Here is a 10,488-nt window from a genome sequence, read left to right as displayed (position 1 = left end):
AGGTTTGTCAGACTCATTGGTGTGAGGTTGTTCATAATATTGCTTTATCAACCTTAAAACACCTGTAAGATATGTGGAGATGTCACTTTTCACATTCTCGATATAGGTAGTATAATATTCCCCTGGATCACTCTTTCCAGCCCACCCCCCGCCGTTTGTTGTTTAAAAGAGCCAACTTTTGCTAATACTCTATAAATTGTCAATCTGTTTTCTATATTATTGATTTCTGAACTTATCTACATGTCATCTTCTTACCTTGATTTGATATGCTTTTCTGTGGTAGCTCCTTAAAGGCTGAAATCTGACTCATTCCTTGTGGATCTTTCTTCTATTATAATATAAATATTTAGGGTTATAAAAGCTGAATTAATAGATCCCACAAATTTTGGTGTGTTTTAAATATCATTTAATTCAAATGTTTTCTCATTTCCTTGGCAATTTATTTTGATGTATTCTATTTTGATAAGAACACATGAGATCTGTCATCTTAAGAAATTGTGTATAACACGGTGTTGTCAATTATAGTTAAAACATTTCATGTTACTTTAAATTTTTGTTGAAGGAATAATACATGTGCATTAAAAATAACTCAAGTAGATAGACCAAATGCCTAGAGCATAACACGAGCCTCAGTAAGCGTGAAAAAGCCAAAGTATTAAAGAGTACTTTCTTTTACCAGAACAAGATGAAAAGTAATTCAGTAATGAGAAATGAGGAAAAGCCTCAAATATTTAGTAATTAAATATTCCACTTAAAATAACTGCTTGGTTTCCCCTATTAGTTGGGAAGTGTGAAGATCTTCAATTTTTTATACTTTTATGACTCTCATGATTCTTGACTTTTCTCTTTTCCTAATTTGATAGTCTCCCTTTGCCGTAGATAGATTTGTTGTCTTGACGTCTACTTCGGTATTGGAATAATGATACCCACTTTCCTAGCTTATTGTTTCTCCGATAAATCTTTTTTCATCTTATTACTTTCAACCTGTCATTGTATTTATAATGTTTCTCTGTAGACAGCATTTTTATCCAGTTTAATTAACCATCAATGCGTTTTAAATCTTCTAGGGACTTTTTGTCCATTTACGTTGTTTACTTATTAACATAATTGGACTTATCCCTACTATTTAGCTATTTTTCCTTTTTAGTTCCGTTATCCTTGCTTTGCTGCATTCATTTTGCAAAAATTGAATAGCTTGTAAAGTATTGAATTAGTTGAATATACTTTAGTATTTTATGTCAACTTCTCTGTTTACATTTTAGCTGTACTTCTATGTCTGTTTGCCTAGGGGTCCCCGTGGGAGTATACTGTGTACCTTTAATTATGACAGTCTTAGAGTTAATATCGTGGGCTTCATGTAAAGTGTAAAAAACTTGCAGCAAAACAGTTACACTGAGAACTCCGTTGTCCTACTCTTTTGTCACGTTTTTATCTACATAGGGCATAAAATCTATCACAGTTTTCCTTTCCTACAGTCAGTATTTCCTGAATACAGAGGGTGTTTTATCTCATGCAGTCGCCATTTCTGCCTTGCTTCTTTCCTGGTTCTGTCTTTCGCTCTTCACCTTCCTTCTGCGTCCTGCAGTGGGGGCAACAACTGCTCTCACCCCTCATGGGTCTGAAGATGCACTTCGCCTTCATTCGTGAGTGTGAAACCATGAGTTGACATTTTTTCTTCTGTCACTACCTTACTATTTCATAGGGTTTTTGGTGAGAATTCAGCCGTCTCTCGTGTCGTCATGTATGTGCATTTCATGTGCCTTCTTCCCTGTCTGCTTTCAAGGTTTTCTCTGCATTTTTGCATGTACATATGGTTTTCTTTGTATTTATCTCGTTTGGTGTTCACTGAACTTTCCGGATACGTAGACTGATGCTCTTGATGCAATTTGGGATATTTTCAGTCCTCATTTATTCCAGTGTTTTTCTCTTTACTCTCCCCCTGCTCATTGTGATGAGCTGCACCTATGTTGGAGTGATTTATACTTTTACATAGATTAGTGATGATCTAAAGATTTTTTAAAAATCTTTTTTGTTTGATTTTCCAATGCGATGATCTCTATTGAGCGGGTCTTTGGTTCACAGACTATTTCTTCTGCTCATCCCGATTTTACTTCAAAATTTTCGCTTCGCTTCTTGTCTTTCTTAATTTTAGAATTTTCAGTTGGTTCATTTTTATAATTTTCATTTCTTTGCATATATCCTTATGTGTTTATTCATTACGAGCATCTTTTCCTTAAATCATTTTGAACATATTTTAAGGGGTTCTTTATAGTCCATACATATTAATACCACATCTGAGTCATTTAAGAATATGTTTCAATTGATTCTTGGAAGAAAAAAGAGGCCGTGTGGGCAGAAAAAATAATTTAGGAGATATGTTGGTTAATATAAAAGGTGTTTTTAATCCTTCAGTGTGTGAAAGTCGTATTTTATAAAGATTTTTATTAAGATCTAACAAAATATTACATTCGTTTCCAGTGTACACCATAGTTATTCAACATATATACAACCACAGCCGTGACCACCATGATAGGTCCAGCAACCATCTAACACCACATGACTCTATCGCAGTATTATTGACTACATTTCCTATGCCGTCCACCACATCCCTGTGACCTATTTGTTTATCCCTGGAAATTTGAACCTCTTATTCTCCTTCACCTTTCACCCCACTTTTTAAAATTTTTCAAATATAGTTGACATTCAATATTTCGTATTAGTTTCAGGTACACGGCTCAGTGGGAAGACATTAATGCGTGAAGTGGTCCCCCTTCTAGTCTAGTCCCCACCTGGCACCTTACATAATTATTGCCATGTTATTGGCTATATTGAAAGCCGTATAATTTTTGAAACCTAAAATTATAATACTGGGATGTGGGCATTATAATGTGCAATTTCAATCTGTATTATAACAAAGCTGCACAGGATGGGACATTGATAAATGTCACTAGTGGTGCCTGGTTCTTATATTTTACATTAAGCTCTACTATATTAACCGAGTGGACTCTGATAATTTAAAAGTGCATGCTTAATCATATGACGGTCACTAAAAATGCAGAGAGCAATAGCTAAAAAACTAATTGCAGGATTACAATGTAATAATACAACATACTTAATTAACCCCAAATGGTGCAGGAAGGAATTAGGAGAAGTGTGTAGACAGGGAGATCTGAAGCAGGGAGCGAAGTGGTAGAGCCGGAGCCAGCCACAGACGTAGTGAGCTGTCCTTCGGGTCTCCATTGCCGCGACTGCTCAAATCCTGAGTAAGGTCCTTTAAACTTTCTCTGTAGATATTCTTAAGTCTTACGGATTCTGCCTAAAATTGGATGCTATATTCACCTTCAGATGGGATCAATTCTGTCTTTTTATGGATCGGACTTGATCACGAGCAACTGTCTTATTTTTCTTTGAAATCTCTTATCAGTCTTGGACGTGCCCTTTTTTGTAAAACGTTTTACTGCATTACATGTTTTTTTTTTAATTTAATGTGACTTTTTAAAGTAATAGAACCCTTTTAGTCTTATTTATATAACAGGCAGTGTTTTTGTCTTTGCCATTTTATAATTTTTTCTTTATTTTTAAAAATCTTTTTCTTAACGAATGTGCAGTTTCATTTGACTTTAATCTTTTTTTTATATAACTTGTGTTTCTTCCGTTCCATTCATTTAGAAGATACCGTTCATGTCTGTTTTGATCAGTGTCTCACATACCTTTAAATTACATGGTGAAACAAACTTTTCTTACGAGATTAACTTAACGGAGTCTTCCTTGTTTAAAAGAAGAAAATAACATATCTTTCTTTATGCAGTAAGACAATGGCTATAACAAATGTCTTGCTATATTGACTGCACATTTAACACGAGTACATTCTGTGCTAAGATGTTTGTAAACCTCATATTTAAAAACTTCTAATCACTCCGTGGGGTATGTATGAGGACGTTACAAATTTGACAGGCATTTGTAGTATACATGTGCGTCTAAGTCGCGAGGGTGCTCACACTGCCCTTGGTGTAGTGACCGGCTGCGCAGAGGTCAAGCTGGCTGGATGGGCTTGGAGCAGACACCAGGACCTGCCACAAGGTCCGAGGCCTCGCAGAACTGGTTGGGACAGGGTTTAAGGCCGGATGGGTCAGAACCGCGGAACTGTGTGCTTAACCGTTACGCCTTGGTGCTGCCCACAGGCCGGCACCACGTCGTTGGCACAAGCTGAAATTTTAATCCCGTGGTTGCTTATTACACTCGCACAGTCATTTATGGCATCCGTACAGATACATTAAATGACACAAAGTCCAGTGATTGAATTCATTTCCTTACCGCATCCTGTTTAGCAGCGCTCGACACCATGTGACCAACAGTGAATTAAGTATCAGAGCTCAGTTGTCACCTCTTGCTTGGTAGAGCCACCTTTACACCGCTCTGCATCCCTCCCCACTGACAGCGTTCTGTTCAGAATAAGAATTGTTCCAGAAACATTCTGGAAATGATATCATTCTTAATTCTTGAGATACTATTAGCTCTGTTTTGCTCTTCCTCGTAATTGTCTTGCTCAGATCCCTGTGACAAGTGACAGTTCTGCAGCGCGATACCCTAACGCAGAGCTCGGGAATCCATATGCTCGTCACCCACATCTCGGTGGGACCCGTGAGCCGGGACCCGGAGGCGTCTGGCTTTGTGCTTGCTCATCACGGCCACCGGTTTCTTGGCTTCGCTTAATCCCTCAGTCGCCTGATTCTCTCTGTGGGCGGCACAGAGGGCCATTCGAAGCCCGAAGTTCATTTAGCTGCTTGGCGATCTTAGTGAAACGTGGACCTTTCTCTCCTCTCTCTGGAAGTCCAGGAGGGTGGGCTGGGCTCGAGTCACCGCGGTGTTCAGTGACTCAGGAAGGGACACTGCGGGTTGTCTGGCGGTGTCCCCAGTGGAGGGATGGAACCCCACGATTGCCAGCTGTGCCGACTCCTCGCAGTCTGGAGGCGAATGTCCCAGAGAGAAAGGGAAAGGGGCTTAGCTGCAGATGTGGCCAGGCAGCCACACAGTAGAAACGCCACCACCCGTCCCCCGTGCACCGCGTGCTCTCACGCAAGTCAGATGACCGTGTGTCGTATTGATAATTATCGCCAGTGGCGTTCTCAACTCCACATGCCACCACCCGTGCGGTACAGCCTGGGGGCGGACCGCAGGGACGCCCGACTGGGGTGAGGTCGCAGGGCGCTCGATCCAGCTCTTCCCGTCTGGCTTTTACGGGGGAGCTGTCTCCACGGGGCCTTAGACGCCAGGCGACCTGACGGCAAAGCGCAGATTTTTCAGTTGTAGTCGCAGGCACGGTGGCAACTCTCGGCTCGGGGAAGCAGGGCCCGGTGCCCCGGGTGCGTCACCGGGGACAGCGCCGGCCACGCGTCATATTTACGCGATTGAAATGGCAGCGCCGGGTATTTTCTGCCTCCGGTTCCTGTCCCCAAAATCCTGCCCGAGATGGCCAGAGCCGGCGCGAGAGCACGGGGCGCCCTCAGCACATCCCCGGCTTCCGAGAAGGCCCCGCCGGCCTCTGCTCCGTCGTCATCACCGGAACTGAGGGAGAAGCAGGAAAAACATACTGTCTTCGGGAAGCAGCTGTGTCCTGACTCTTAGACCCGTGCGTGGCTTCACGCAGCCGCCACCTGCATCTCCGGCACGGCCATCGTCCGTCGTCCTTGATAAGCGGGAGCTCCGTCACTTCTCTCGTTCCGACGTCTGCTTCCCACACGTCGCAGCACGGAACGTGCTCAGTCGATGCGACCTCCGCACTCGAATGAGTTAGCGGACAATCAGAGGCACGAGCGACTTTACGTCTCACCTGTACGGTCCCCTGTGTGCGTCACACCTGCACGCGAGAAGCTGTGAGGTTTCGAGAACGTGCGTTTTCATGCACACGCCGCCCGCCCTTTCCGTCTGGCGTGCATTTCAGTGCGTTCGAAAAGGTGCGTGACATTCAAAGGACAGAAGAAAGCTCATTGGAGGTGGACATCAGACGCAGGTGGATGTGACACGGAGCGCACAGGGCGACGGTGACGATCAGCACTGCGCTGTGTCGCATGGAAGCGGCCGGAGTCAGGATCGTGTTCTTCTCATGTCTGGTCCAATCCCTGGTGTAGGGGCTGCAATGCCGTCTGTCGAATGGGTCGCCAAAAACATGGGTGGGTGCGTGGGTGCATCATCGCATGGGTGGGCGCATCGGTGAGTCGTGGGTGGGTCGTGGGCCAAGGACGTGTTCCATGCCTGCTACGGGAAGTTCCCTGTAGGTATCAGCTCGGTGAGACAGACAGTTGTATCTGGAGAGAGCCCACAGCTAAAATCAGGGAGAGATTTCATTTTTGAGGTACGGATGGATGTTTTTAAACATATGATACTGCATGCACTTACACTGACGGCTCCTTGTTTTGAGGGATGATTCGTTGTTTGATTAACATTCTCTGTGCGTGGAGGTCTTGCCGTATACCGGCCACATGCTTTACCCTGCGTCTGTCACCCTTCTTACGTACCGCAGTGTAAGGCTTAGGTCCACTTATTTTTTTAAGTTGATTTGGATGACATTAATAAAACTGTATAGGTTTCAAGTGTACAGTTCAGTAACATGTCGTATGTACATCACGTTGTGTGATCGCCACCCAAAGTCAGACCTTGCGTCACCATCCGCGTGACCCCGTCACCCTCATCCACCTCCCTCCTCCCCGCTTCCCTCTGGTCACTCGCCTGTCGTCTGTGTGCGTGAGTCTGTTTTTCTTGTTCATTTCTCGCTTTGAGCTTTTATCCCACATGCGGGTGAAACCGTCTGGGTCTCAGTTTTCCTGAGTTATTTCGCTCAGCGTGATGATCTCCGGACGCATCCATGTCGTCACAAGTGGCAGCATTTCATCTCTTCTCATGGCTGAGTCACATCCCGCCGTATGTATGGACCGCGTCTCCTTCATCCGTCATCTCTCAAAGGGCGTTCCGGTTGTTTCCGTGTCTCGGCCACCGTGAATAAAGCTGCAGTGACATCGGGGTACATGTATCTTCGTGGATCAATGTTTTCCGATTTTTCGGGTAGCTGCCTAGAAGAGGGATTGCTGGATCATAGTAGTTCTGTTCTTAATTTTCGAGGACCCTCCATACTGTTTCCCATAGTAGCTGCACAAACTTGCATTCTCACGAGCGGTGTCCGAGGGGTCCTTTTGCCCCACAGCCTGTCCGGCACTGCCGTGACTTGTCTCGTTGGTGACAGCCATCGTAACGTGTGAGGCGTCGTCTCACTGCGGCTTTGGTTTGCATTTCTCTTGTAGCTTGTGACATTGGGTGTCTTCTCACGCCTCTTGGCCATCTGTGTGGCTTCTTGGGAGACGTGTAGACCCACTTAACTGAGAAAAAGTCTCACGTAGAGACCAGGCAGGGCGCCTTGGGACATGCACTGCCCTGGTGGCCGAGCAGCTCACCTGTGCGGCGTTCACACGGAGTCCCCGTCGCAAGCCCTGCGCCTCCACACACGCCGCTGCTTTGCCTGTCCCCGCCTCCGGCTCCGGCGTCGCATGCGTCAGGCAGCGAACGGTTCTGACCTGCTTTCGTGCGCAGTCGGAGCGGAGCTAAACCCTCAGCGAAGGACACCTTCGTCTCCTGATTTGCCAGGGACCACGCTGGCGTGCCGCGGCGGGAAATATGCCACTTAATGAAAGACGCAGGCCAGAAACGTCCTGTAAAAGCAGAGCGAAAATCCTCCTCGCGACAGTGGATGCTGCCTGTGGCTCCCGGCGACGCCAGCGTTCCGTAGAAGTCCATCGTGGAACCTTTAGAGCAAACCCACGTTTCGCCTCCTCCATCCATTCCCAGGCAAACAGCGTCTGAAAAGCGTGCATATTGGGTCTGATTCGGAACTTCTGGTTTCAAAGCTGACGTTCTAGGGTGCCTCTGTGACCAGTTGCCCTAAGAATGCTTGCGGGACGTGAAGCGTGGGGCAGGAACCGTGTAGGCAGTGGAGAGAGAGGTGGAAGGTGGTAAGGGTCCCCTCGGCCATGGAAATAGGCGACACTCGTTGGTCCAACTGCAGATCGTCACTGAGCCGGGCCGCCAGGGGGTGGTGGTCTCTGGGCACCGAGCCGAAACCCAGTTCGGACCACTTCTACAGCTTCCCGAGGTGTGCTCGACCCTGGGTGCGCGGGCGATGCCGTTCAGGCCGGGGCGGCCCTGTTATGTCGCCGTCAAAGCCTGGAAAGGCGTGGGGAGCGGAAAAGCGGGAACGTGGAGCCGCGGCCGCGGCCGCCTGGAGGCTCTGCATGCGCTCATGGATGGCTGCGATTTTTCCTAACTGAAAAATTTAAGAGTATAAAGGATATTTTAAGAGTATAAAGGACAGTTTTTAAAATACTGGTGAAATGGGGAAACTCCTTAAAAAACATGACTGGCGGAAAAAATCACAAAAAAATAGGAAATATAAATTGCCCCATACTTGTTAAAGACGTGGAGTCCGTAATGAAAATCTTTCTAAACAAGAATTTTCCAGGCCTACATATTCTCACTAGTGGATTTTCAGAAATATTTAAAGAAAAATATGTCAGTTCTTGTTTTCTCACAGTAGCTTCATCGAGTGCCCAACCCTAGCAAGACACTGTAGGAAATGAATTTACAGGACATCGGCTAATACGAATATAGATGCAAACAGTCTAAACAAATAATAGGACATCAAATTACATAAAATATTTAAAATACATTAGAACCGTTTGGGGTTCACGTACATAATGAAAAGTCACCTTTTACATTCATACATTTCTCAAAAACTTCTGTTTTCAACTTGGACATGTGAAGAGCTGGGAAGTCATTTCTGTCCTTACAAGATAAGGGTAGACAAAATGAAAATCCAGCGACTTTCTCGGATCTGCCAGAGACCTGAGGTCGCAGGGAAAGCTGCCACCAAGCCTGAGAGACAGACTCATCCCCCAAAATTCGGGTGATACGCAGTAGGCTGAAACAAGCCACGAGGTGGTGGGAACGCTCGGACAGGGGCGCAGATGCAAAGCCAGACGGGAGGCGGAGGGGGTGAGAGGCAGGGACCCCCAGGAACACCCATACTTCCCAGGCCTTCGCTACAAGACCCTCGCAGGCTTCCCCTGCTAAGGACTGGAGAAAGACCCCTCGCGGCTCTGTGCTGGGAGGAGAGGGATTGTGGGATACGCACAGAATCTTCCATCCACCGACTGTCCTAGTCTCCAGGGGAAGGACATTCATCCCTCTCCCTGCAGACCGCCTCCCCTAGCCATCCTGTCTCAGCCCCGCCCCCACGCACACACTCATGTCAACAGAGGTCGATGCTTTGAGGAAATAGACTGGGGACATTAGAGCAAGGACAAAGGCTAGGGTCAAGGAGGAAGTCAGCCATGCTACCAGAGAAGTACTCGTTGAGGTCACAATCCCGAAATGCAGGCGCACCAAAGCAGGCTTATTCCTGTTATCCCCCACAACTGACCCTCCCGCCGAGCGTAACAACGCATCAGAGTGGCGACGGTTGACATCGGCCGGAGGAGCTGGAGACGCCGGCTCTCTTAGAGGAAGAGCACGCACGAAGACCGGAGTCAGGAGAGGAGGCAGAGACACTCGCTCAAGGAATCCGACACTTTCGATACCTCTAGCAACACAGCACGCAACTCCTGCCCCTAAAGGCCTTTTTATCTCAATCCTTAATATCGGATATAACTCAGAAAAGAATTACAGTGCATGCCACGTGGCAAGAAAAAGACAACAGTGTGAAGAGACAAAGCCCTTAGTGGAGCCCAGCTCGGGACGCAGATGCCGAGATTGTCAAGTAAGTAGAGAATTTAAAATAACTGTGACTACTCCATTAAGGGCTCTTATGGAAGAAGAAGGCGCCGTGCAAGATCACGTGCGTTTCCTAAGGAGAGGGATGAGAACTAGGGGTAAGAACCAGAGGGAAATGCTAGAAACCCAAAGCCCCGTCGCCTGAACAGAGGATGCTCCCGACAGGCGAGGAGAACACGGGCGTGGGTAGCTCAGAAATCTCACAAAATGAAAAACAATCGGAGAGTCAGAAGGGAATGCCCGGTTGTAACGGACAGTTGGAATAGTGGGAGTGAAGAAGGAGCGCGGACCAGAAGAAATGTGAGGAGAGAGAACGGCCAAGGTGGCTCTAGGACGAAGGACAGACACCAAACCACAGGTGCAGGAAGTCGGCGCAGAGCTGGGAAAATGAAAAGGGAGAAATAAGGGCAGTAACGCCTGGGCTCACCCGACTCGGCTGCGGGAAACCAAAGACAGACTCTTGACAGCAGCTAGGAGAACACAGTGTGTCGCCTATAGACAGTTACAGCGAGTTACAGTGCGCTTCTCACCAGAAGTCACGGAGTGGGAAAGAGAGGAACGAAACATTTAAAGTCGCAGGAAAAAACATCTACCCAGAACTCTATCTCAAACGAAATTTTCCTTCCACAGTACAGGAGAAGTCAGACTCTCAGACAAACCAAGAACGAGGGC

The sequence above is a fragment of the Pteropus medius genome, unplaced genomic scaffold (genome assembly GCF_902729225.1).
Source record: "Pteropus medius unplaced genomic scaffold, Ma_sr-lr_union100, whole genome shotgun sequence".
NCBI classification, from domain to species: Eukaryota; Metazoa; Chordata; class Mammalia; order Chiroptera; family Pteropodidae; genus Pteropus; species Pteropus medius.
Note: the sequence above shows the minus strand (reverse complement) of the source record.